The sequence below is a fragment of the Simochromis diagramma genome, unplaced genomic scaffold, assembly GCF_900408965.1.
Source record: "Simochromis diagramma unplaced genomic scaffold, fSimDia1.1 OVJJ01000483.1, whole genome shotgun sequence".
NCBI lineage: Eukaryota > Metazoa > Chordata > Actinopteri > Cichliformes > Cichlidae > Simochromis > Simochromis diagramma.
This window is the reverse complement of record NW_024386835.1, coordinates 5527397-5535071: the sequence shown is the minus strand read 5'-3', so window position 1 is coordinate 5535071 and position 7675 is coordinate 5527397. Positions and strand designations below refer to the sequence as shown.

The following is a 7675-nucleotide window of genomic DNA, read 5'->3' as shown; positions in this document are numbered from 1 at the left end:
CGACAATGAACTCTGCACATACCTTTGGGTTTTATGGTTCAAGTCAAATTATTTAGTGGTCTGTGGCTAATCCTTGCCAAACAGGGGGTACCAAATGTAAAAACCCTCAGACAAGGAATGGACCAGAATATTTAGGGAATGTTTGTTGCAAAAAAAATTCTTGCTGTTTTAGAGCCAAAGCTATACTCGCAGGGGATTTAGAAAACAGAACAGCAGCGCACAATATACTGTGGCTCGAGCACTGTTAGATCAATGCAGAGATAATTGGAAGGCTTGTGAGGCAGCAAAGTACGTGATACAATCTGATGAACAGAGGTGGCTATGCAACATGTCCATGTACTTAGTAAGATAGGCCTATATGTGTGTGTGTGTGTGTGTGTGTGTGTGTGTGTGTGTGTGTGTGTGTGTGTGTGTGTGCCTGTATTATCATTTCAAGATAGCACAAACAAGTAATATATAAAATGGTAAAGCTTATGCACAATATATTCTAAAGCGGTATTATTTTTTACAGTAAAACACAGGCCTTGTAAAGCGGCAAAAATTACACTTTACGACTTGAACAGGAGCTTACAAAATATCATATTCAAAGCCGCACTGACATCGACATTCTTTTTGCAATTGGCACAGATCTACCGCTTGTTTTTACAATTAGTTGGAAAAGGATACTTGGGACCGGATAGGCCGCCTCTCTTTTTCCCTCTCCCCTCCATATCTAAGACCTTTATGGTGTTTACATTACAGACACACCTCTGACCTTCACTCAGGCCCCCCACCGCTGGCCCTAATACCACACACACCACCACCATTTTAACTACATCCCAGAGATTATTTACGCACAAAGCCGGTTTCCGAAGAAACGTCACTCAAATTACGACAAAATAAACAAATGAATACAAAATAAATAAATGCACTAGATACTGACCGTATTTTTCTTGTGAAAGCGTGAAGTGGAGGTGTGTAATCGTCTAGGGGTTTTTTGGGTTGGGTTGTTTTTTTTTTAGCACACTCGGCCACCGCTGGTGTATTGTAAATGTATGGCAACATCGCCATGCAGCGACGTTGCGTCTCCAGCCTACCAGTGTACTGCAGAGTAGACACACCCCTCCGATACGCACGCCTCATTGCACACATCTGCGAAGTGTCAAAAAAATTAAATTCATAAAATAAAAGATTTAGAGCCAGATTGAACTCTTGTTATTGTTTCAGATGTGTGTTATTGTTTGCGATGCTGTTGTGGCAATATTTACGTTTTTAATCAATATTGTTCATATTGCACGTAGCTGCAAACAAAGACATTCCTGTGTAGGTGAAAAAAACACGGCCCGGGAGAGGCAATTTCCACCTATTGGGACGACATACCGTGTCTAATGTTAAGCACGGTAATCCCCACACCGGGTCTCCGTTGAATCAGAGATCACAGACAAACGGTGTCGCTTTAAACCTCACGCGGTCAAAGTTGTTTACCTCTTCGTTACCTTTGACGTCACGACACACCCCTGTTTGAGGGGGACGGAACTCCGAGTTATTGGCACCGGAGCCCACCGAACAGATTAGAGCTTGAGAGACGCGTGGCCAACCACAACGGAGGAGACACATCAAGCCCAAGCGTGATTGGTTGCCGTAGGGGCTGGGGGGGAAATCCCTCTTTCCCGTAGAGGTCCTAGGGAGGGGGCGGTGCATAACAAAAAAAGAAAAAAAAGTAATGGCCATCTATTTGGGTCCTGAAGAAGGAGGGATAGCCTAAATCTCGTCGGAGTATCGTCGCTGTTATTGCGTTATTATCATTTTGGCACGTGCATTTGCCTGTTGAGTGATACCCAGTTGCGTGTTAACCGTTTCCCCCGCGGCTCGTTCGTTGCGCTCGGCTGCAGAACGGTTAATGGGCTGGCTGAACTTGGTGCCGCGTTTTAGGGTTAAAGCAGCCAAGCTAGCCACGCTAACGTTAGCTACTACCGCGGCTGCTGTGAGAGCCAACGTCTGGAAGGGCGTACGACTTTAACGTTTTCTCCCCGAAGTCTCCACACGTTTCTGAGTTTAGTGCCGCGCGCTCGTCTTCTCTTTCTAAGCTAACCTGCCTCTCGTCAACATGGAGGGGACATACTTTGCAAGAGCATGAAGACGACGACTACGACGAACGACAACTAAAGAGGATTAAAAACAACTCGGTCTTGATGGGGAAAAGTTGAGCTGAGGTATGAAACTCGCACACACAGGAGGAATGTTAAGGTCGAGAGTTGAGTTGTTGTGATTTCAGTCGCTCGAGACTTTAGAAGAAACTGATTTAGCGCAGTTTCACTCTGTGGCTCTATCACGATGTTTGTTCCCGCACTCAACGCTATATGATTACCCCTGAGTATGTACGTTGCTGTTGAAAATAGTTCAGCGTTACATAAACAAGAGTAACTGCAGGTCAGGTACTGTTGGAAAAGGCCCACTCAGTGACTTGCGTCTTGCACTTTTTTTTTTGCTTTTCTGTTAAACAGGATTAAGAACTTGGGATAAATTGAAGAAGGGTTTCACGTCTTACCTGTTGTGCAAGGACATGCTAAAGCGTCAGGTGAGACTTTTCTTTCTCTTTTGTTTTTTAAATCATACTTTGCAATGTGCAATAGTATATTGGTACACTAAGAAATTATGCAACTTTGTTCATACGCAAAATTTCCCATAGTGTCTAGATGTTTTTTAAAACATGGACCCGAGTGATTATAAGTTAATTACCCCATGACAAGTTAAATTAATTTTCAGTGAAAGCGTCAGTAGTTTTTAAATTTTGGAAAGTTACCTAAATCAGTCACAGTCCCAAAACTAAGGTGTGTTTATATGCAAAAGTGAATATCAGGGTTACTTAAAATTTATTGTTATATGTCCCCATAAAAACTTTTACAGAGTGAAAATATTAATATTAAATTGCTGCTTGCTTATTCACCTTTAATAACAAACTGATATCAGCTGACATTTTATTGGCTCAATAAGAACATGATAAGATACTGAGAAGCTGCAGTGACTTGATGTACTTGGTGTACAATTCAGCTTTCCTGTCACATAGCTTACAGCGATAATGTTCCTGTGCTACTACTGTTATGTGAGCATGGGAGCAGAATCCCTTTCACTGTAACACAACACAACACATACTGCTTTCTGCTTGGCTGGAATTATTTATACTACTACACCTTAAGCACTCACATTAATAGTAATGGGGAATGGAGCCATTTAAGAATAATGACACCATTAATTAACACAAGCCTCCTGTCTCTTTCAAGTCTGAAATTTTAACAACCTGCTGCTCACAGGTTGCCTACCACTGTTCTTCATTTAACTAACTTATGGGTCCAGGTAAAACTAATAGCAAGGGGTATATATATACTGCTTCTTTTCCCAGTGGGCTCACATTTATCCATTTTTGATGAAAAAATGGGAGATACACACTTGTTCACTTTATTACATATAGCTGTAAATTCTATTCCAGGCCAATACACCAGCTCTTAGACATTTACAAAGTTTCAGTTTTTGTAAATTTTGTCTAAGGTGATGATCCTACTTTATTATGTTTATTATGATGCCAGGTCTCTCTTGGAAAGGAGTTTTTAATCTCAGTGAAATTTTAACCTGGATAAATAAAGGACTAATAAAATAATTATCGAAATCAGAGTGGATTTTATTTCCACAAAATGTATGACTTCAATAGTAAACCTAAAATAGAAACTGTCCGCCTTTTGATATCAACAGAAACTCAGAAGGTTGTAAAATTAGTGTTTTTGGATTAGACTGGATTTCTATTGAGTCTCTAATAAAGCAGCCTGTTAATGTATCAGCGTACACAACTCACATTGTGAAATAAATGGTCTGTCTCTTTCCAGTGTCTTAACTAACATGTTATTAATGATGTTCTGAATTCAAACAACTTGGAAATTTACTCAAGAACCGGTATTATTTGGGTCAGGGCCTGAACTCAACCTAAATCAAGACAAACTAGGCTCGGTGACGTAAATCATTTTTGTTGTAGGACTGAGCACAGACGGTTCGTGGGAAGCTACGAAAAGGGCCTGGTTTGTGTCATTATTTACAGTAACAGGTAGCAGGTTGTTTATGGAGGGGTATGCTGTGGTGATAGCACAACCCATTAGGTCTCCTACACACTGAAATACCCCAGCCCCCTCCTCTATTTCAGGACTAGGGTAATTGGTTGCTTCCTCTTACATGTGACCCTATAGAAAGAGAGAAGCTGCTGTGCTTGGCTTTAAAGACCCACTTATACGTACCTCTGCCCATGCACGCTTTCTGACACTTATGTTCTGTTGCCTGTAAGATTAATGAAGTGTTAAGTTCCCACTAATGTCTTTGGGTCCTCTTTTACATCTTGTGGTTGATGCTTTCTAGGCCAGAAGCATCACACAGGTAACATGATGTATATGGAGCGCATCATGCTGAAATGAATTCTTCCTGGAAAGCAAACCGTGTCATTGTTTTTAACTGGGGCAGTTTGCGTGTAGTGGTTTGTTTGTTTGTTTGTTTTTTTCCCTGTTTATTTTAGTATATAAATAGGTAAAGTACAAAATTTTAATGGCATTGTACATTTCTTCACCTTTCAAAATCTGACTTCTTTATAGAAATACAAACAGTGAATTCTTTAAGTTTATGTCTTTTAATAGGACTATTTCCTGAATGAGAGAGAGCATTTTATGGTGGTTATATAACCTGACATGTCGGCTAAGTGTTTTTGCATCCACCTCACCCACATGTCTGTAGTGTGTCCGGTTCTGTCCAGTTGGATTTTCTGCGTGTGTGACTCCGTGTGCTAGAGAATGTGCATTTTTCTGTCAAATTCAACATAGACATAAACAAGACTTTTGGTGTGTGTTTGAGTGGGCCTCTCCTTGCCTCGTCTCTTTCTCCTCCAGAGTCCAGCAAGGGGCCCAGCATAAGGGGGGCAGCCTGCCGTCACTGCAGCTCTCTTGCGCTCTCTCTCTCTCTCTCTCTCTCTCTCTCTCTCTCTCTCGTTGCTGGCCAGCAGAGGGGCCTGGGTGTTGGGGGAGCGTGAGGTGGGGAGGGGGTTACAGAGACCATAGGGCTGGACACGGGACATGGGACCCCCCACCCTTTCCAACCCCAGTTTAGCCCATCCTGTGTGGGGCACAGGTCACCTTGTCATGTGCTATTACTGCAGCTGTAACATGCTCCCTGCGATTGTAGGAAAAGAGCATGAGATAGTCCCATGGAGGCTGCAGGAGGAAGAATGAGAGAGAGGCAAAGTGAAGAGACAGGACTGGACTAGTCTGCTCAGCCGGTTGTTTAGCTGCATTACAGACTCTGGTTGTCTGCTTTGTTGTTGTTGTTAGGTCTACGTTGTCTGTTTTTTTTTTTTGTTTTGTTTTTTTTTTATTTTTTTGGGGGGGGGTTCTATTGTTTTCTCTACACAGTTTCCTGCATTTATTTATTCATTATTTTTCCTAACTTAAAAGTTTTTAAAATATATATATATATATATATGTATGTATGTGTGTGTGTGTGTGTGTGTGTGTGTGTATGTATGTATGTATATATATATATATATATATATATATATATATATATATATATATATATATATATATACACACATACATACATACATACATATCTCAATTGAACATTTCCCCCTCACTAATCTCAGATTGTGTTATTTTCAGACCCACCTTCCTTGTTCCTTCAGTTTCCTTTTTTCATCGTGTGTCGTCGTCCCCCCCCCCCCAAATGGTATTGTTGGCTTTACTCTATATACCTTTCTAAGCATGAGTCACAAGGCTGTGTATTTCCATTGTAGAACAGTCCTCTGTAGCCAGGGTCATTCCAGATCCAGTTTGTTTGATGTGTTAAGTACTCGTAGTGACCCAGCCTGAAGTATGCAGTAAAACCCATCACCTATATTTTCTCCCTTTTCTCTCCAACTCCCTCAAAAACTCATCTTTGTCCCCCAACCCCACCCCCCACCCCCACCCCCCTTCATCGGTTTCTCTTTAACTGTCTGTTTTTTTTCCCTTTAAGAAAAACTTTTGGCAGAAGAGAACAATTTCAGATTCATTTGTGGGATTGCGTCATGTGATGTAGATGGAGCATGCACATTGGACTGTGGTGCAGGTCCTCCTCTAGTTTACACCCTCACACGCTCCATAGCAATCTCTCTCTTTCTTCCAGTACTGTTATAGGTCTGGATGTGATTCTGACTCTGACTCTTATGTGTTGGGATGTGGTCTGTAAGTTCATTGCTGACATTCTTGGGACGTGATGCCAGAGATTTTTATTTCCCGCTTTCCCCTCTCTCTTCTGTATATCTGGGTGCACTTAAAATGATCCCTTCTTGAAAACGCTGTCTGGGTCCTCCCTGTTACTCGCTTTGTTATATCCTGCCCTGTCCTCGATCACGGTTCATTTCAGCATCCAGGCTCTAATGGCACCACTTAATTAGGTTTGTTAGATGGTGGGCATGGGTTGAGGGTGTGTTTTATAATCACTTGATATTGACTGAGATGAAAGTTAATCTAACATCTGGGCTGTGTTCCAAATCTTTTTCGCAGCTGAAGTGTTATTTATTTTTCTTCTGTAAGTAACAAGGGCACCTGACAATGAAAACCAATGACCACTTTCCTGTTTGGTAATCACATACTTGTGATGCAGCTGGAAATTCAATGGCAAGAAGAACAGAGGGAAAAAAGTTATCTTATGAGTGATTTTGGACTCTTGCCATGGTCCACATTGGCACTTATCCCTGTATGAATATTTCACAGCAGCTCACACTCCCTGTAGATCCAGTAAGTGTAGCAGAAATACACAGTTACAGATACCTAGAATCACACAGGGGTACACAAAGTGGTGCATTACTATATTAATAATCCTTCATGTTTATTGTGTTACTGCATGTCATATACTAGCTCTTAAGATGTCTGCTCTCTGTGTTCCTCAGATTAACACCATCTGTATTCAAGACATCATTTTTGCATTGATTGACATCAAATGTCAACCTGTTAGAAGGTGCAGTTATAGAGGTGGTCATTTGGGACACAAGGATGTGTGTGATGCAAACACTTTGCACTAATAAATGTGATGTGGTTGTTGCCATTTTCTGAAGAAATTATGCAGACTTTGGTGGGATATTCCTCCAAGTCCTCAGAGTTAAAATCCTGCCAGGTGTTCATTAATTAACATTTAATTAAATTATTTTTCATGTGTTAAGGCAAATAAGGATACTCTGTTTTATTGCAAGATGTGATTAATTTTTTAAAATTAATTTATTTTATTTTTTTCGGGCACATTGATGCTAATTCAGACCAGACCACTCATAGTTCTAGACCATTTATCTTAAGAATTGATGAGCTGCTCAATTGCGAAGCATTAAGCATTTTGCAGACAATGCTGATCTAACCTGGGACCAGTTATAGCATCAGTCTCTGGATTAGGGCTGTTCGATATAACGATATATATCGGATGACGATATAAAAACATCTATCGTTTCATTTTACGCTATCGTTTGTTTCGTGGTGTCGCAAAATAAACTGTTTACGACAATATTTTTTCATCGTTTTGATGGTCACTGTAGTGGCTATATTAATTTCTTAAAGTTCTCTCTTTCTCTTATATTTAATATAACCACACTACAGACAGGCAAGCGCCTGTTTTTATGGGTTGTCGTTAGCAACAACGA

The 7675-nt window shown here is 40.8% G+C and overlaps 1 protein-coding gene across 2 annotated transcripts in view; it reads left to right on the top strand.

The window, feature by feature from the left end:
• The first annotated feature begins 1703 nt into the window (after positions 1–1703).
• LOC120731772 (vitamin D3 receptor B) overlaps positions 1704–7675 on the top strand; it is a 32088-nt gene continuing 26116 nt past the window's right edge. For both annotated transcript variants that reach the window (XR_005695412.1, XM_040028995.1), the window contains exons 1-2: positions 1704–2192; positions 2484–2557. The gene's annotated coding sequence lies outside the window, so the exon portion shown is untranslated. The remainder of the gene's footprint in view (positions 2193–2483; positions 2558–7675) is intronic.